This window comes from Alosa pseudoharengus, unplaced genomic scaffold (assembly GCF_046254945.1).
Source record: "Alosa pseudoharengus isolate Yale_2024_CS ecotype anadromous, Long Island Sound unplaced genomic scaffold, YU_APseudo_1.1 YU_APseudo_1.1_scf_4, whole genome shotgun sequence".
NCBI lineage: Eukaryota > Metazoa > Chordata > Actinopteri > Clupeiformes > Clupeidae > Alosa > Alosa pseudoharengus.
The window spans coordinates 19,199,439-19,220,413 of NW_027468774.1; the positions used below are offsets into that span (position 1 = coordinate 19,199,439).

General features: G+C 43.7%; 1 long non-coding RNA gene across 3 annotated transcripts; it reads right to left on the bottom strand.

The window, feature by feature from the left end:
- Positions 1–211: 211 nt before the first annotated feature.
- On the bottom strand, positions 212–16,229 carry LOC143103025 (uncharacterized). 3 transcript variants are annotated; one of them, XR_012982694.1, is made up of 4 exons: positions 15,844–16,229; positions 12,240–12,881; positions 11,451–11,634; positions 212–578 (listed from the first exon to the last, which is right to left on the bottom strand). It is a non-coding gene; the product is annotated as an uncharacterized LOC143103025 (long non-coding RNA). The 3 variants fall into 3 exon arrangements; XR_012982693.1 differs by lacking the exon at positions 212–578 and having other exon boundaries at positions 10,993–11,634; positions 12,240–12,760; XR_012982692.1 differs by lacking the exon at positions 212–578 and having other exon boundaries at positions 10,993–11,634.
- Positions 16,230–20,975: the final 4,746 nt, after the last annotated feature.

The window sequence follows — 20,975 nt, forward strand, 5'->3', positions numbered from 1 at the left end:
GTGAAAGGAAAAAGAGAGGGAAGACAAGGCTGTGAAGAATCACTCCACTTACCAGACACTCCACCTGGAAGAGATGAGAGATGTCATATTACTAGGAAATGTGGAGTGGCTTGAAGTTATAATCCATGACTATAATTCAGGGCACATAATGTTACACTTCACCAGCTAATCAAAAACAAAGTTGAATGTCCGCACACTTGCTCCCGTTTTGCTTTATCTTTTATTTTTTATTTCACCAAGTGAACGTTTTCGAGCTACACGCTCTTCATCAGACTTCACCAGCTAACAATGAGGTATTTGGACTGAGAAAAAATAAACTACACTGTCTGAGGTCCAAGCTTGGTAAAAAGGTAAAATTGAAAAAAGAACCTGTCCTTCTTTTAGGACATTCATCCTGTCAAGACTAAGAGGTCTCCAACCAGTCAGGATGGTTATCTTCTTGTCAATCATGTTTCCTTTCCAATGCAGTTAACATGAACTGGACAGACCTGGGGAGACTGAAAGGAAGGGAAATTCTAACCCCAATATTTCAAACCCCTGAACAGTGCTGAGCAGTGGAGTACTGCTGAGACAGCAACCTGCAAATACAATGAAAGAGATAATCAACAAAAACTGAAGATAGAGGAAAATTATTCAGTTTTAATTGCAATAGTATAGACAAAGAATGCAATATACCATCAAGTAGATACGCTTTCCCTTGCTGCCAACACATTCAGGAACTCCATGGTCAGATTGCTATGCACACTGTATCTCTCAACGGCATTCTTCATTCATGCATATTTTAGCCTGAGTTCCCCTATACACAAATCTGGCGAAACGCGGAAGTAAAGCAGTGCCGCCATTACTGCGTTGCCTTGCTGCTAAGGAAGTAGCGAAGTAACGTGTTGGTCCCGTAGGCGGCTGTAGCAGACGTTAGCTGTAGATGCGAAATCTTCTTCTTTTTCTTCATTTTTATTTAGTACGTACCGTAAAACTTTAAATAATAGCCGAGTCCCAAAGAGACGCCTGTCTCTTTTAAACGCCTGGCGTGGCTACAGGTTTGGGTTAAAGGCCGGTCTCCAGTAGAGGCCGTAGGGAAAAAGCTACAGTAGAGTTCCAAATTGTATAACTTTTTTTCAATATGAACTATGCCTATATGTCCGACTTGTCATCGTTCAATTCATCCCTTGTGTTTAAAATTTGCAGATAGGCCGATGGTAAGCTTGTTTTTATGCTGGCAACAAAACCAGAAGGGTTCGCAAACGTTATTCTTTATTCTAAATGCCATGGCGATAAAGAGAAAGAAGTCAGAAAAGGAATTTACCTTAGACTAGGCTACAGTATATCAGAGCCCGTCTACAGACATTCTCTGGCTATATACTGAAATAGGTTAATTATGTAAAGTCAAGTGCGCTTCGGTAACACTTTACTTGACGGGTTCATAACACATTCATAGCAGCTGTCATAAATTGCACATATAGCATTCATGACTGTTTCATGAGACATGACTCAACATTCATACCAAACCTTTCATGAATGTGGAAGACAGAACGGCGACAATATGTCAAAATAAAAGTCCAACATCGTATTTGTGTAACCTGGATACCATTAATTTAATCTCTCCAGCCTTTGTAAATATTTCATGAATATCTTATGAAGTCTAAATTGAATGTCACTTTACTATACAAGTTGTGAAGTATTCGTAATCACTGAGTTTAACACTGGTAGGTAAACTAGCCTACATTCAGCTTACCTGTATTTGTGTAACCTGGAACGGTTGGACATTCCCAGTAGCAAAAGATGAGAGATCATCTGCAAAGGTTACATCATTAAACAAATACATTTTTATGAAACAAAAATTATTTGCTTGACCATGTTCTGTCTTTTTGGCACTGGAATAGCCCATTGACTCAGATGTGACGTGATCAAGAGGTTTGGACCAAAAACGGCAATGCTGCTTTGCCACTTTGGACTTTTATTTTGACAAGTTCTCGTCGTTCTGTCTTCCACATTCATGAAAGGTTTGGTATGAATGTTGAGTCATGTCTCATGAAACAGTCATGAATGCTTTATGTGCAGTTTATGACAGCTGCTATAAATGTGTTATGAACTCACCCGTCAAGTAAAGTGTTACCTGTGCTTCTATGGGACTGGTGTGTGCGCTCGCAGTTTTTATTGATGAGTCGGAGTGGCAAGTGCTGCGCATAGTTGCAGTGGAATGTGGCTGCCCAGGGCATTATAAAACTTCTCACTCTTAGACCTACTCATACACGGCGCTGAAATGGCATATTTAGCTGTCTAAATTCGAATCATATCCTGGGGGAAAAATCGTCGGACATCCATGATTATTTTGTTATTCAGCACCCCTGGTCAAAAATATGTTCCCGCGCACCTGGAAGTAGGCTATGATTTGAAATGTAGACTGTTGTCAAATTTGGCAAATGCAATACGGGAGAAACTATATGGTTCATGCTCTCTCATGCTGTTTCATTCGTGCCGAAAAGGAGGGAGAATGAAACATTACGCACATTCTACTTTTGCATAAATAATTCCTGAACAGTTTTGGTCAGGGCTGATAATGCAACTGTATTTGACAAAGGACCGAGGCTATTTGCTAGTGACAAAATATGAGCTTTCAGTGTGATACGATCTCTTTGTAAATTACTATTAATTAAAATGTGTTTTTATTTGTTCTGGCTATCTCCGCTATTTGGATCTTACTGTATCTCACTCAATGAACAACATCTCAACACTAAATGAATGATGATCCGTAATTGTCATCAGATAGCCTAGTCATATAGGTAGACATTAAGTGTGTTTGAAATAATTAATTCGATAATATTTTCCATCTTTGCAGAGGAAAAGTTTTGTGTAAAGGGAATTAAAGGCCTGTCTTATATAGACGCCTGTCTCTAATAATAGCCGGTGCAGTTTGGCGATTTGGGAAAATAAAAGCCCGGGCTATTATTTGGAGTTTTATGGTATGCAGTGATGCCGGGAAAAGCGTGTTGTGTGGTCGGCTGTTTTAACAACAGTACGAATATACAGACCTAGAATTAAACCGTTTGTGAAATTCACAAACCTTTTGTCACAGTCACACCAGGTTCGGTTCCAGCCACACCCACTGCTCACTCTCCTGAAGCTCCCCTCACTCGTTCACACTCCCCAGTTTACTAATGACCTGCACCTGTTCCCAATCAGCCTCACTCCCTACTTAAACCCCAGTCTCCCCTCAGTCTTTGTCTGGCCTCGTCAGTGATGACACCAAGGTGCTATCCACCAGCCTGACTCACAAGGAATACTCCTCCTGGATTCCCCTCGCCTGTTCCAGCGTCTTCCTGGTCTGACCCCTCGAGTCACCTCCGGATTTGGATCTACTGTAGTTAAGTCGATCTTCTGTGTTTTGGGACTTCTTCCGTTAAGTTTGCTGATCCTCTGTGTTTTGGACCCTCCTTGGCCTACTGTTTCCAGTGGAACTTCTGTTTGATCCCGACCTGGGTTTGACAACCCATTTCCTGGTTTTCCTTTGTAAATAAACTTCTTGTTTGAACTCTACCTCCCTGTCCTGAGTCTGTGGGCCGTGACAGAAGGCCAGACCAGGCAATGGAGCCTAGATCGATCCAATCAACCTGGCGACCACTTCCAGGAACTGGTTAATGAGCTTCGCCAGGCACTGACTACCGCGACAGCGGCAATTCCGGCACCAGCACCTCCTCCGCCGTTGAACCCGTCCAGTCCCGTGGTTAATCCTACAGCCTATTCTGGATCACCAGAGGCGTGCAAGGGCTTCCTCCTGCAATGCTCCCTGACCATGGAGATGCAACCCCACAGGTTCTCCACAGAGCGATCCCGCATTGCATACATCATCTCCCTACTCTCTGGACGTGCTCTACAATGGGCTGAAGGCGTCTGGAGTGTAGCTGGACCCATCACCGAGTCAGTGGATGCCTTTGTGGCCCATTTCAAACAGGTGTTTGACCTTCCTGAGGGAGACTCTTCCATCCAAGCTGAGCTGCATGCCCTGAGGCAGGGACGAAGGTCCATTTCAGATTACACCCTCCGCTTCCGTACCCTTGCCACTGCCAGCGGCTGGAATGAAGCAGCCCTCCTCACTGCGTTCCGACAGGGGTTAGAACCCACTCTACGCCTCCAGCTGTCGTCCTATGATGATGCCATAGGCTTGGAAAGATTCATACGGAACTATAGCCAGATCACTGCTCCCCTAACTACTCTGCTCCGAGGAAAATCGAAGACCCTTGCCTGGAGCTCAGAGGCTTCCCAGGCATTTCGGGAACTCCAGAAGGCCTTCACCTCAGCCCCTGTCCTCCGTCACCCTGACCCCAACAAGGAGTTTGTCGTCGAGGTCGACGCTTCCACCACGGGCGTCGGAGCTGTGTTGTCCCAATACCATGGTAATCCTTCTCGTCTTCATCCGTGTGCCTACTTCTCCAGGAAGCTGAGCCCTGCAGAGTGCAACTATGACATCGGTAACAGAGTTGCTTGCCATCAAGTTAGCCCTGGAGGAGTGGCGTCACTGGCTGGAGGGAGCCAGTCACCCGTTTTTGGTCTTGACGGATCACAAGAATCTCCAGTACCTCCGCGAAGCAAAACGACTCAACCCTCGCCAAGCCAGGTGGGCCCTTTTCTTTACACGCTTCACCTTTACTATCAGTTACCGGCCAGGCTCACGTAACTGTCGAGCTGATGCCCTGTCTCGCATCTATCACCCTGAGGACAACCCTGAACAGCCTGAGCCTATCCTACCAGTTGGCGTGGTGGTTAGTCCCATCCAGTGGACCTTCGATGATCAGATCGCCGCAGCTATGGAGACTGAGCCTGTGCCACCTAACAAGCCAGACAATCGCACCTACGTGCCTCGTAGCCTCCGAACCCACCTCCTCACCATGGCACACTCCTCACCCGGCACCGGACACCCTGGGATCATGGCCACCCTCTCATTACTTCAGGAGCGGTACTGGTGGCCCGGCATGGTGAGAGACGTCCGTAGGTACGTAGCTGGTTGTGTGGACTGCGCCATGGCCAAAACCCCTCGTCATCTGCCTGCAGGGAAGCTGCTGCCTCTGCCCATTCCAAAGAGACCATGGTCACATCTAGGAGTCGACTTCGCCACCGATCTCCCGCTGTCTGAGGGCCACACCTGCATCCTTGTCATTGTGGACCGCTTTTCCAAGGCCTGCAAACTGATTCCCCTGAAGGGTCTCCCGACGGCCGCAGAGACTGCTGAAGCACTGTTCACGCACGTCTTCAGGAACTTTGGAATCCCTGAAGATGTAGTGTCGGATAGGGGACCACAATTCATTTCACGATTCTGGCGGGCCTTCCTCCGGTTGATGGGGGTGACGGTGAGTCTTACTTCGGGATACCACCCCCAAACCAAGGGTCAGACAGAGCGAAGGATCCAAGAAATTAGTCGCTTCCTACGGACCTATTGCCATGGTCACCAGAACACCTGGAGCCGTTACCTACCCTGGGCAGAGTATGCACAGAACTCTCTACGCCAGCCCTCCACCGGCCTGACCCCTTTTCAGTGCATACTCGGTCACCAACCACCACTGTTCCCCTGGTCAAGGGAACCCTCTGATGTCCCAGCGGTGGACGCTTGGTTCCGTGAGAGTGAGAAGGTCTGGGGCGAAGCTCACAGCCACCTCCAGCGAGCCATTCGCCGCCAGAGTCACCATGCCGATGCCCGACGGTCCTCCACACCGGGGTACATGGTTGGACAAAAGGTCTGGCTCTCCACCCGGGACATCCGGATGAGACTGCCCAGCAAAAAGCTAAGCCCCAAATACATTGGTCCCTTCACTATCACTCACCAGATAAACCCAGTCACATACCGCCTCCAGCTTCCCCCTGACTACAAGATCGATCCACCCCACCTTCCATGTGTCACTTCTAAAGCCTTACCATTCACCTCACTCTCCTTCCTCCACAGAACCTGGTGCTGCAGTGGAACCCCCCTTGCCGCTCCTCCTGGACGAGGGTCCCATCTATGCCGTTAAGGACATCCTCAACTCCCGGCGCCGCAGAGGTCGACTGGAGTATCTGGTCGACTGGGAGGGCTACGGCCCTGAAGATCGCTCCTGGGTCAGCCGTGACTACATCCTAGACCCCTCCATTCTCACCGAGTTCCATCGCACGCATCCCAGTCGACCAGCCCCTCGTGGCCGAGGGCGACCTCGGCGTCGGGCCCCCTCGTCCTTGGATGCGGCCCCTGGAGGGGGGGGTGATGTCAGTCACACCAGGTTCGGTTCCAGCCACACCCACTGCTCACTCTCCTGAAGCTCCCCTCACTCGTTCACACTCCCCAGTTTACTAATGACCTGCACCTGTTCCCAATCAGCCTCACTCCCTACTTAAACCCCAGTCTCCCCTCAGTCTTTGTCTGGCCTCGTCAGTGATGACACCAAGGTGCTATCCACCAGCCTGACTCACAAGGAATACTCCTCCTGGATTCCCCTCGCCTGTTCCAGCGTCCTCCTGGTCTGACCCCTCGAGTCACCTCCGGATTTGGATCTACTGTAGTTAAGTCGATCTTCTGTGTTTTGGGACTTCTTCCGTTAAGTTTGCTGATCCTCTGTGTTTTGGACCCTCCTTGGCCTACTGTTTCCAGTGGAACTTCTGTTTGATCCCGACCTGGGTTTGACAACCCATTTCCTGGTTTTCCTTTGTAAATAAACTTCTTGTTTGAACTCTACCTCCCTGTCCTGAGTCTGTGGGCCGTGACACCTTTATTGCACATGGACTGCCCATGTTTACAGCCTTACGGATTACAGAGTTCCTGGTCGAGTGGAGGACCAAGATGTGCGTTAAAAGTGGATGAAATACATACGATTAATAAAACAATCCTGAATACCTGTAAGAACATGTATTTTACTGTTGTGGCTTGTGGTTGTGGCTAATAGTTATTTGCAACTTCTGAAGCTTGTGACCCAGTGCTCGAATTACGTGGGAGCCAGAGGGAGCCAGGCTCCCATAGAGTGAGGACTGGCTCCCATGAAAACAACAAAGTCAAAAATCTGAGGGGGTCTCTCATATCTGAAGGTGTCTGGCATTGTAATTTAATCTTAAACAACGCTCATTATCATACCTGTCAACATTTAGCTTCCCAAAAACGGGAGATTTTTTTTCGGGGGGGGGGGGGGGTGGTCAGTTTTTATACCGGATCTGTGTTTGCATATTTAATACGTTTCATACACGTGTTTCAACACTGCATTTCGGTCGTTGCTTTTACCTTTTCATTAGGCTACCTTAGGCTACTCATGCCAGTTATGTATCCACCAGCTGCCTGCCTGCAGCCTACTTCCAAAACTCCAAAGCTGCTTGCTGTCAGATTTGGTTCCGAGGGCACAAGTTCAGTGTATCAACACTCAATAACAGTTTATGTGATGTGTTAATCAATTAAATTCCCAACAATTTCACAACAGCTAGTTCTGGAGTAGGCCATTCAACTATCCTGCTTGCTTACGAGAGACTCAGGCTGCGCAGTCGGCACCCGCTTCCTTATTTGGGTTTTGGGTTGCCAGGTTTTAGCCTATGACAAAACGGTTGAAATTGAAACTAAGTGATCGTGTATGTGTAGGGTGTATTTCATACACAATCTGGCAACCTGAATGGATCAATGATTTTAAAATGAAGTTTGATGGCCATGCAGATTACGGGAGTTTTCCGGGAGAAATAACAAAACGGGAAGGTGCTGGGAGATGACCTTGAAATACAGGAGAAACCCGGGAAAAACGGGAGTGTTGACAGGTATGCTCATTATCCATCCCTGTGCGATCTCTTACCATTAAAGACGTTAAATTAAAATATAGGCTACTACTGGACGTAGACCTACCCTACGCTCTTGAATGCAGCATGACAGCACTTCACCACCACACCACTAGACTATATGAGCAAACCGCATACGATCGATTTGACAGCAGCACTCGCAAGTCCGAAGATGTCACCCTGCTTGATGCGAGTGTTTTGTCTATTTACGTAGGTGTTCATTGGGCTAGCCTGGTTTGATATGTGCTGAAAAAGTCTAGTTTGCTGTTGAACTTGCTTCGCCTCTTCTATGTTTATTGACAAAGTCATAAATTATGGCCCCCTTCAATGATTGTGTGAATTGATAGCTATCCTCTGCCATTCAGAGCTCCGGAAAGTTCCCAGATATTTTGAAACACCTGTTAGCAATCTCTGATGGCGGAATATTCAATGGCTGCCCTAGGCCTATGCGCATACTGCGCAAAAGCGCCACTCGCGCCTATAATATATCACCTTTAGGCTATGCGCGGGATGTGCCAACTTTTATGAGACAGAGAGACCCCCTTAAAGACAAAAAGATCATTCGAGCCCTGTTGTGAACATATTAACAACACAGCTGGTAATGACAGTGTTCGGTTTTATTGTTGTCATTATTTAATACACGTCACACAATACATTAATTGTCAATAAATTACCTTCATTGGTAAGTTTTGGCCACTGCCTGACATCATCTACCCAATGTTCCCTTTCACCTGACAATTTTTCATGAGCAGGATCTCCTATTAGATATTCTCTGAAAGGATGCTTTTATTGAAAATCCATTAGAAGGCACCGTCAAGTGTCACACCGTCACACTCTGCAGGCACGCAGTAATGGCGGCAGGCAAGATGGCGGCGCTAGAGTTCCCGGCGGATTGGTGTATAGTGAAGATCAGACAAATTAGATGATTCCGAAATTACAGGAGGTTGCACTCGCTATCTGTCCTCATCTCATGGATGTGCAATCTCATGGAGATCCTCATGGATGGATTACTGCACGGGCCCAAGGGGTCAGGGGGCCATGAAGCCCAAGCCATTGCATGGAATCATTGCCTCAATATCAACAGGATGTAGGCTATGAATCTGATTAAAGTATTGACCATCCCCAAAATGCACCAGAATACAGGAAATCACATCAAACAAATTAAACATTTTCTGGGGGAGGACCCCCAAACCCCCCAGGACCCCCAGAGGGTAGCCTCTCACAGTGGCAGCTTGTAGTTGTTTGCTGCTTATTCACAGAGAGAGAGATAACTTTAATCAAAGACTTGTATTTCTCTTCCAACTGTGAGATTTTCTCTACCTTGGCTACTGGTTCTGTTTTATTCTTTGGTTCAAATCCTCTTTGTCTGTCTCGTTTGTCTCGTCTGTCTCTCTGCTCTGACTTTCTTTGTACTGCACAGCTCATGATGAGCTTTTTCAATGTAATGCTCCAGACATTGATGTCAGTAACCATTTCTACACTGAAGGGACTTTTTATGTCACTTGATATACGTTGGATTTCTATTTCTTAAAAAAAGGTTATGTAAAATATAGTGTTATATGTTTTAAAAACACTCAGGAAAACATTAGATTTAGATTTCTGAATTTGAACCCAAATTCAGAAATCTAAATCCGTAACGTTTTCCTGAGTTAGTACACTTATGTACTCTGTATCTTATAACTCACTGCCAAAGTTGAGTAAAGAAGAGTTTGAAAAAATAAATGTGTTGCTTATGGTATTTGTGATTTTTGACCGGATGAGTTTTTAAGAGATAGCAAAATGCCATTATTTATAAGTGTGTGTATAAATATTCTGTCATATATTTTTATATTTATTAAAAGGTCCATGGATTATCATGGGCTAGAGTCCATATAATAATGCCAAAATAGACAGTCTCCTCTTAGTTTCCTTTAGCTCATGGAGGAAACTAATCAGATTTATCGCAAGGTAGCTTATAATTATTTACTCCATTAGCCATTAGTGGTCGACACAGAGTGCACTGGCTCACAAAATTAGAATCCTTATCTGTATGTTCCAGAACTCTACTATATCCTCTAACGGAATGTATAAGTAGAATAAACTATCCTCCACTGAAGTAAATATGATGATATACACAACAGTTCAACATCTAGTTTTGTCTGGATAGTGTATCCTTTCTCCCAGCGGATGCATTCTAGCTATATCTCTGCAGGTGACAATGACTTGGTCCTGAAGCTGGGAATTAACATCAAGAGGGCTCACAAAGGACTATTAACTGTCATATTTTCATAACAGATCATGTGCATTATATGAAGCTGCTGTTAAAATATATTTCCCTGCTTATGGTGAATTCATTGAGGTACTGTTAGCACCCCCTCACCCCCCCAAAAAAAAGAAAAGAAACTCAAAGCATAGGTTTGAAAAATAATGAAATACTGCAAGTTTATTTGTGCTTTGATGCAGTAAGGAGTTTTGTTCTAAAAATGTATTATAAGGTATGTAAACCCTTGCAAAGACTGCCAAGAGCTTTACTGACACTACTAGAAGCAATGGCGATTCTAGAATCAGACCTTTAGTGGGGCTCAGCTACTAATGAGCAGCTGACAGCAGCTTTTGATCTGAAACATGGGGTCACCCCTTTTAGTTTAGTGCCATGCCATTGTTATCTTGTGATATACATGTAATTAGAAATTTAGGATCACTACGCTAACCTCTGCATGCATGCTCGTGAAATTCTGTCCATAAGGGGCATTTCACATTTCTATAAATTTTAAAAAATGTGGTATACAGTTGGTAACATTTGCTCACATCTTCTTAAGTTTTATTTGGCTCACTAACGGACAACATTTTGCAGACCAAATCTCTACCAAGGGAACTCTAATTGACATATTTCGAATTCTGCTTGGACCCCTATGATGATTGCTAATGAATGTGTGCAGGTGAATCTGTGCATTATGAGGTGTATTCTCTGGGTACGCTGACTACAAGCATGTTCAACTTAAAATCTCAGTGGATTTACTTTTAGTTATTGAGTTTTTAACACAAAAAATTGAACGGAAAAAAGGATGAAATTGATTAAAGTGTATATGTCAGGTTAAAAAAAACATTTTTGACAAATGAAGGGACATGAAGCAAGATAGTAGTGAGTAGTGATTTTTCTTGAAAAATCAACTTTAAATACAATAGAACAATATTTACATTAGCATTTTTATAACTGAATTTATGAACATTCCAGACACAGTGAGACCTCATAAGAGGGAGTCCAGCAAAGTTGAGTACAACTTACATGTAATCTAATGTGAGATCATTCTGCTTACAGAAATAGGAACTGTGGACTTGGTTAATTTGTGCTGAGGTCTAGGCATGGCATTGCACTAGAGTGAAGGAGGAGACAGTAACAGGATAAAGAATCTTGTGAGAGTGGAGAAGCATTCAGTAAAGATTCCCATAGTCATCGAAGCAAAGACAAGTCCTGCAGCCATATACAATCATGCTGTACCTCTAGTTAGCCTGTATGGCATCTTATAGAGTGCAGCTCTGAGGGTAATGACTTTGACTGTGACAGATCTGTTGATGCTCATTGCCCATTTTAGAATGAGAAGTAAGTCTACACTGTTATATGTCCAGGCTCAGTAAGGGGGGTAAAGAAAAAGACTCTACATGTTGTATATGGAACATGGAAAAAGAAGCATGAATGCATTTACCTGGTATTTACTGTCAATGTGTGCCAAAATTAATGTCAATGTGACCAGGTGTGTTTTATTGTGGAGGGGAATGTGCTGGAGACGTGCCACTTCATTCACTTGCTGAAGGCAGACCTGTGAGCCCGCTGTGGCTTGAAGCTCCCTCTGCATTCTGTGGCACTCTGAGGATGCTCAGCACTGAAATCTAAAGAGAATCGAATGCATTTAATTCATGATAAAGGAAGAGATAAAAGGCAGCTCTTGGCCTCTAAGGGAAAGGTGACATGCAATCAGAGCTACTTGTGAGTATGCCACAATTCAATTCTGAGAGAACTGAATCAGGGTTTAGAAAGAATAAAGGACAATGAAGAAAAAAAACCATGGTCGACAGGCAACAAGAACAAAGGAAGCCTAGAGATCCATATGCCTCAAAAAGGTGTGTGAGAGCACTTATTATTTTACATACGTCAGATACTTCATGACAGTGACACACACAGAGGACAGTTCAAGCCTTTTATAATCAGTGTTGATTTATTCATGAACTAAGTCACCAAGTAATTATTCCACCACCTGCACCTTTTTACTGTGACGGTATATGGCAAATGATATCTATTGAACACACCACACACATGCAGCTTTTTTCTTGACCAGCTCTTCTTGTGTTCTATCACGTTTCTGTCGAGGTACTTTTTACTCGCTGAACACTTTTCTCAAGCTTGTCTGTGCTAATGTCAATGCTAATTCATACATGCATTTTTAAAAAGATTTCCACGAAAAGCCTTGAAAACGAATGTTTCATGTCAGACTCACCTCTGCAAGACATGCCGAATAATTGTCTTCCAGCGTGCTGATGGCTGAAAACTGTTGCACTCGTACACATCCAGTGGTGGAGGCGGAGAATTATACAGCACGGCATCCCTAATGAAGCAGTGGCCTATATGTGAACTCCGACATCATCACGACTACCCCCAGCTAAACAGTCCTCTGAGTCACGCCGAAATCACTCATCTTGGGGTTGACGAGACTTCACACAGTTTCATTTCTAAAATGAGAGGCTTGTGAGTCTGTGTTGTCAGTCCACTGGTGTATGCCACTGTTGAGAGTCACATCCAAGGTCAGTCTGAATAGTTTGTTATGTCACTAATTCTGTAACTCACCAGGAGCACAAAAACTCCCCCAGGAGCAGTGTGTTCTTAGAATTCATAGAAATTGCCCACTGAGGTTCCAGGAAAACAGCTTTTTAGCACTCTTTTTGAGGTGAAAATAGAGGTGGGAGAGAGATTCTTTTATTTTCTTTCATCAGCGACTTTGCCATGTTGTTGAAGCCCCTGCTGAAAATGATAATGATGGAGATGGAGAGTTCAGTGGAAACCGTGAATGGTTAAAAAGCCCAGCAGTACCACGACATGGGACTGTCACTGTTTGAATGCCAAATGTACAAAATGTAAGCATCTGGAGAAAAAGAGACAGAGATGAAAGGGAGTACATTTCCAGGTTTTTATGTACCACTTTTGGGGCCCCAGTTTGACAGCGGAAACTCAAGTGAAAGAGGCCTATTCCATCCAGGTTTTTTAAACTGGCAATAAGTTCTTAGAGACCACTGATGGTAGTATTGCCATCGTGCATGGGTGTTAAAAAATCATCTATTTCTGATGCTGGTCAGGTGATCTCATGCATCGTACGTAGTGTTTACTATAAATGCCCATACCCCAATAAAGACATTCTCTTTCCTTCTTTCTCTTTCCTGTTGGCCAATGTGAGCAGAGAGTGTGCAGCGGAGGGGTCTTGTTCCGCCCTGAACATTACATACATTATCCCGCTTATTATACGGCTACTTGCCAAAACGAAATAATAAACTCCCCACAATATCACTTTAGCCTACATAACCTAGCCTATTTGTTACAGTTCATCGTGGCATTTGCTGAGAAACAAATAGTTCGCAACAACACACGCTGCTGAACACAGCTGATCAACCGTCTGCTTTCACGTTTGAATGAAGTTCCAGTCCTTGCGTAGTGATATGAAAGACGTATCAGAAGCACAAAACCCGTTGCCATTGACAGCGGTAATTATATGTTTGCAGCGATAATTACATGAATATATCTTACCGCTAGAACTTTGGGAAATCCCATTCAAGTCAATGGAGCGTTCTACTAGCATTGTGAAGAGCCGTATAATAATTGAAGGTATCTACATAGGAGTGACATGACACTGTCACGGACACATGACACTGTCATGACACATGAACCCTAACCTCTAATCCTAACCCTAACTCTAACCCTAACTTGTCATGACAAAAACTGAAGCCTTACAGTATGTCATACATGTTTATAACTTGTTTATAATGTTTATGACACGTTCATGACAGTGTCATTTACTCTTATGTAGATACCTTCAAGTAAAGTGTAAAAACTTATCCTAATCTAGATTAAGGGCCAATCTCAATTCTCTGTTTTACCCCTTCCCCTTCCCCTATCCCTTCATCTTACCCCTAGCCCTTGTCCCTCGAAACCGAGTGGCAAGACATAGGGGTGAAGAATATTCCCCTTAGAAATGAGATACCACTAGCCAACCATAAGGGAGAGCTAAATGATTGAAACACTTGAATTAACGTAATTTACAGAGATCGTATCACTCTGAAAGCTAATATTTTGTCACTAGCAACCTGTCTTCTGTCAAATAGGCTATCATTGCATTTTCAGCTCGGAATAAAACCGTTCAGGAATTATTTCAACAACAGCAGAACGTGCCTATGTTCGTTCGCAGCCTACCTTCTGGTCTGGGTGAATGAAACAGAGATGGGGGACAAAATAAACATGCAGTTTGCTATGTAAACATCCCACAACTCCTTATATAGATATTTTACAATAATATCCAAATGGTCGTTACTTGACATCAGAAGCAATCGCTACCTGTAATAGCCTATGCGAGGATTCAGCAGCAGTAGGCCTATGCAGCATTCATATCAGACGAGCGGTAAAAAAGTTCAGCGAATTTAGCTGCTGTTGGACTTTTCTGACATGGTATGCTGCCAATTCTCGGGGTAGACATGGAAATATGTAAAATGCAAGACATTCGCGCAAATAATGATGTGCTGTTAACATTCACAAAACAGCGATTTTTGAAAACTTCCTCGTGAAGAACAGGACCTTCAATATATGGTCACAAGATTGAATGCAACATAAAACAATTGCCATTTTAATTTTATAATCCTTATTAATGCCAACATTTCATGTCAATGAATCTCTCGGTGTGCTTATTTTTCCGGTGTGAGCGTTGTATGTTGGGTATTTCTCTTACCCCTCGGTTTCAAGTAAGCTCCCGATCTTACTTGGTTTTAAGGGGTATCTACCCCTTGCCCTTATCCCTACCCCTCGATCGAAATGAGAATTGAGATAGCCCTTCGTCTCACGTGCACGCGCAAAACTAAGGGGAAGGGGGAAAGGGAAGGGGTAAAATAGAGAATTGAGATTGGCCCTAAAAGTGAAACTCCAGGATTCTATAACTCTGGCCCTATTTGTCGAACTGGAATTACATTTTCTCATCAGACTTGAGAAGTTCCTTGGTAACATGGAGAAGATCCCTTCTGAGATAGCTATGTCTCTTTTGACCTGCCTAAAGGGCTTAACATGCTTCTGCGTCAACTCCACGGCGTAGCTATGCCGGCACTCCTACGGCGTCGTGACCATTTTATGGTTCTGCGCCGGGTTGCATCGTGGTTCATTTCACCGCCATAGCGATCGGTGTCGCCTGTGTTTGTGACGCCCACCACCGAAACAAGACTATAGCCTATGACCGAAACAGTAGCTTACTCACAGAGAATGTAAATGGGCTCTTCTACTCAGAATGGCAAACCCCATAGACTGTTGTGCCAAAATATTAATCTTATTTGTTTGGCCTTTTCTTGCTTAGATTTTGCACAAAATATCGAGAAATAGACACAGTAAACCAGCAAAAAAGTCTGAGGTTATTTGCGAGGTGTCTGCCAGCCAGTTTCAGTTATGTTAGCAGGCAAACTTTAGCACAACTGCCCACAAAGTACTGCTTGCTGGCAAAGTGCTAATTTCAAAACGTTACTGACATATAAACACTTTACAAACGGATAACACCGTCATTGTAACCAAAATATGTCTGAGTTTATTTGCAAAGCTTATGTCAGTGAACTACCATGTTGCTAATCTCCACAGTAGGCTGCTTGAAACACCGACTATCAACACACAGGACAAGTTGACCTCGACGCGAAGTTACAATTTTTTGGAGGTGCACGTCAAGCTACGGCGAAGGGGTCGGAGAGGGGTTCGTAACGACGCAGAGGGGTCTGCGGGGGTACGCCTCCGATTCGACGCAGAAGCATAAAATAGGCTTAAGTGTAAAGAAACTTGTAGAAATGGCTGCTTTGTAGTCAATACCTTACCTCTTGTAGCAGGATATTGTAGGTCTCTGCCTCTTCTCACTCTTAATTGATGAGTAGCTGAGGATCATCCTGCTAATTACCAAGTGGCACCTGCCCATGTTATATCTTTGCAGTCGACTGCATGTCTCCCAATTCTATCCACTTGCTGTGGAGAATCCACTTCCTGGTAGTGGCTTGGGAGCAGCAGGCTGCTTGGGCTGGTGCTGTCCTGTGAGTGAGGAACAATTTGGAGCAGTGCGTCGTTCCAGCTGTGAGTAGTGGCTCTGATTCGAGTCTCTGCTTAAGGCAGCCTCGTACCCAATTCAGCTGTGGGAACTGCGTCCGTCATTGAGCTTGTTCCACCGTTCTACTTGCGGTGGCTAAGCACTTCAGCTAACTTGGAATGTGATCAGCAGTTAGGCTGCACGGTATGGTGGCTGGCTACTTCTCAAGCTTGCTGCTCCCACGTAGGGTTGCAAAATTCTGGGAATTTTCAAAGTTGGAAACTTTCCATGGGAATTAACGGGAATATACAGAAATTAACGTGAATAAACGGGAATTAATGGGAATAAACTGGGAATTTTTAATATGACAAGTTCATGTGCATGGGGAAAAGTGCATGTCATATCATGTGGGAATAACTGGTGTGAAACTGGAGGAAGTTTGCAAACAGAGTTGCCCAGTTATGGGCTTGTCGTCACTTTTGTCCTCATTCAAATGGGTGTACGTCATTTTGCATAAACTGTAATGGGACGATTAATCTGTATGATTAAACTTGACAATTTATATATAATTTACATAATCTATAAGGTTTGGTTGGGGTGGTATGTTGTGTCATTATATTTTTATTTGTTTTACCATTGTCTGGGATTCTAACTGAACAAACTGATTGTCAGTCAATGTTCCAACCAATTGGATTTTGTTGTTGAGTGGCGTGGTGTATCTTGGGCAGTTCAGTGGTTTCAGTGTTGCTAGCTTAGCACGCTAGTAAACCATAGGCAGAATGGGATTCCCGCTAGCATGTTAGCTATCTTTGTATGCTAAGCTAAGCGAAAATACGAACAAACAAATCATATTGCTTATTACGAAACAAAATGTTAATGTCTGTATATGAAACAGTAGGAATTACCAAAAATTCCCAGTTAATTCCCGTAAATTTCCATTAATTCCCATAATTTCCTTTAATTCCATGAAAGTTTCCAATTTGGAATATTTCCAAAATTCCACTTCCCATGGAAAGTTTCCGGTAAGTTTCCGGAAATTTTCCGCCCCTTTGCAACCCTACTCCCACGCCACCTGATGCTGTCGGCCTGTCTCCTACTGCTTCTGTTTTATGTGTGCACTGTGTTGATCTTGATCTTGATCTTGATTGATCTTGAGCATTTGGTTGTTTTAGTGCATATTTTGTGTTGGTGTGTACGTGTGTTTGCGAACGCCAAGTTGGGGTGTATGTGCGTTTGTGTGCGTGCATGCATTTTTCAATGTTAAAGCTGACCAGGTGGTTGCACCCATGTAGCCTGACTTTCAAGCCAGTGACTGTTAAGATAAGTGACACTATCAGAGTTTGTCCATACTGTCAGTGGAGCTAACCAAGTTCCTTGTGTTTTCTTCTCTCTCTGGTGCTGGACAGGAGCTGTTGGGCCAAAGTGGGCGGCAAGCTGATTCCCAGGTGGTGGTGTCCCTTCACTGTCCTTTGTAATTGCTGTGCATCAAGTGTGTGTGTGTTGTGTTCACCTGTGGTGTGCTGTGCCCGGACCCTACCCCCTTGCCAGCCTCTTGCTAGCCCCGGTGAGCCCACAGCCCTGTTCCTTGCCCTGTGTGCAGTAATAGTAGGCCTATAGGACCTTATTTGGGTGCAGGATGATTGTATATGTGTTTAGTATATGTGATTAGTGTCTTGTGGTTGTATTCCTGTTTGTATTGTCTCTAAGTGCAATCCATCAAGGACCTGTTATGTGTCAATACATTTTCTTTATTTTTATAGAACCATGTCTCCGGTCTCTCAGTGATACGAACCTGTGTGTCGACTATGTATACAGCTGCTGGTCATATTCAATTAGAATATCATCAAAAAGTTGATTTATGTCAGTAATTCCATTCAAAAAGTGAAACTTTTATATTATATTCATTCATTACACACAGACTGATATATTTGAAATGTTTATTTCTTTTAATTTTGATGGTTATAACTGACAACTAATGAAAATCCCAAATTCATCTCAGAAAATTAGAATATTACTTAAGACCAATACAAAAAAAGTTTTTTTTAGAAATGTTGGCCAACTGAAAAGTATGAACATGAAAAGTATAAGCATGTACAGCACTCAATACTTAGTTGGGGCTCCTTTTGCCTGAATTGCTGCAGCAATGCGGGGTGGCATGGAGTCGATCAGTCTGTGGCACTGCTCAGGTGTTATCAGAGCCCAGGTTGCTCTGATAGTGGCCTTCAGCTCTTCTTCCTCTTCACAATACCCTATAGATTTTTTATGGGGTTAAGATCAGGCGAGTTTGCTGGCCAATTAAGAACAGGAATACCATGGTCCTTAAACCAGGTACTGGTAGCTTTGGCACTGTGTGCTGTTGGAAAATAAAATCTGCATCAAGGTTGCTCTGATAGTGGCCTTCAGCTCTTCTTCCTCTTCACAATACCCTATAGATTTTTTATGGGGTTAAGATCAGGCGAGTTTGCTGGCCAATTAAGAACAGGAATACCATGGTCCTTAAACCAGGTACTGGTAGCTTTGGCACTGTGTGCTGTTGGAAAATAAAATCTGCATCTCTATAAAGTTGGTCAGCAGCAGAAAGCATGAAGTGCTCTAAAACTTCCTGGTATACGGCTGCGTTGACCTTGGACCTCAGAAAACACAGTGGCCCAACACCAGCAGATGACATGGCACCCCAAACCATCACTGACTGTGGAAACTTTGCACTGGACTTCAAGCCATGTGGATTCTGTGCCTATCCTCTCTTCCTCCAGACTCTGGGACCTTGATTTCCAAAGGAAATGCAAAATGTACTTTCATCAGAGAACATAACTTTGGACCACTCAGCAACAGTCCAGTCCTTTTTGTCTTTAGCCCAGGCGGGATGCTTCTGACGATGTCTCTTGTTCAAGAGTGGCTTGACACAAGGAATGCGACAGCTGAAACCCATATCTTGCATACATCTGTGTGTGGTGGTTCTTGAAGCACTGACTCCAGCTGTAGTTCACTCTTTGTGAATCTCATATATAAACTTCATATATCTTCATATAAACAAAGATTTCCCCCTGAGAATGCTTGTCTAAACGCGAATTAAAAAATGAAGACGAGACGCCACTTCTGCGTCTTCTCTTTTCATCGTCACCGTATAAACGTAGCCTGAGAGACCATTTAAAGGCCTTTGCAGGTGTTTTGAGTTAATTAGCTGATTAGAGTGTGGCACCAGGTGTCTTCAATATTGAACCTTTTCACAATATTCAAATTTTCTGAGATACTGAATTTGGGGTTTTCATTAGTTGTCAGTTTTAATCATCAAAATGAAAAGAAATAAACAGAAATATATCAGTCTCTGTGGAATGAATGTAAACATTATACAAGTTTCACTTGTATACTGAACGGAATTACTGAAATAAATAAACTTTTTCATGATATATATGACCAGCACCTGTACTACAGTACATCTACCTCTGCCCTACCACACTCTGTTTAAAGGTTGTATCAGCGATTTCAGGCCCAAAAAAGGCCCAAACATAAATGATCACATTCATCTATTCTTTCCTAAAGATCCGCTAGCTGTCTGCCCCATAAGCAGGCCGTCAAAAAAACGTGTCTCTGCAGGCAGCCTAGGTTCCGAGATCTGTACACAAAAACAATTGCTACCAACAAGGGTTGGCAACCCACTCAAAGGCAAAATAAAGTGTTTCAACCAGTAACTGATGAGATGCACGTTTAGGAGAGTTTTAATTGGAGGGGGGGGGGAGTAGCGAGCTAGCTCTTTGTTTTGTTTGAACATCAACAGAAGTGACGTATCCCCGCTATTGCTGATACAACCTTTAAATTCTTGCAGATTTCAACTCCCTTACTTGGTTAGCATCCTGGCAACAGGCCTTTGGGTAACTCGTCCTGATCTGAGCCTCCCCTGCGCACCTTTTTGATTGTTGAATCTGAGAGACACAGAGGCAGAGTGATTTGAAAGCACACTTGGCTCTTAGCACTAGCTGCAGCTCAGCCTGCCTGTGACTGCTGATGCAGAGCTTTATCTGGCGAGGTCACATCTGAGTAAAAGACTGCTGTTATCTGCCTTATACTATACAGTGACATTTCGCTACTGGCTGTAGATTGATGTGAGGGCATTTGATGGGATCACAGGCTAGTAGACCACATGGCAACTGTTAACAACCTCACTTGGAGACAACCAAACAGAAAAATCCAGACTGTGGCTGTGGAACTGAAATGTCACATCACTGAAATGCCTTTTCCCAAAGAGAAGCAATGAGGGTCAGTTAAAACGGACTAGTCCAATGTGTTGTGTTTGTAAATAAAACATCCACACCCTTGTGTGTTCTAGCTGCTGTATTAAACTATGACTCAGTTTAAGCCCTGATTCCTCTACTTGGGAAACAACTAGCAGGAACAAATAGGGTCACTCTCCTTCTGCAAAGTGACAGAAAATCCCGCCTCAGTCAGCAGTCTGCACCACGGCTTCGGTTTAGGCTGCGCAGTATTAAAATACAATGTTAATGGCTCTAACGTGCTCTCCTTGCCTTGGGGAAAACAAACCACTGCTGAGCACATCTTGCATATCAAAGACAAATTGGTTAAAAGGAGTTATGTTCTACAGCAGGGACAAATGAATAATCAAACCAATGGTAACATATAGGCAAAGTATGAATATGAATTATGTGCATTTTTTCCCAATGACTTACTACTGATATGGGAAAAATCTGTCTTTTCTACAGTATCAACACATGAACTGAACACTAAAGGACCTCTGAAAAAGATAATGACCGCTGTCAATGGCAACGGAGTTTGTGATTCTAATTCAGGTCTTTCATATCACTCCGCAACTACTGGAACTTCATTCAAAAGTGAAAAGCAGACGGTTGATCAGCTGTGTTCTAAAGAATGTTTGATTCAAGTTCAGCGTGTGTTGTTGCGAACTATTTGTTTCTC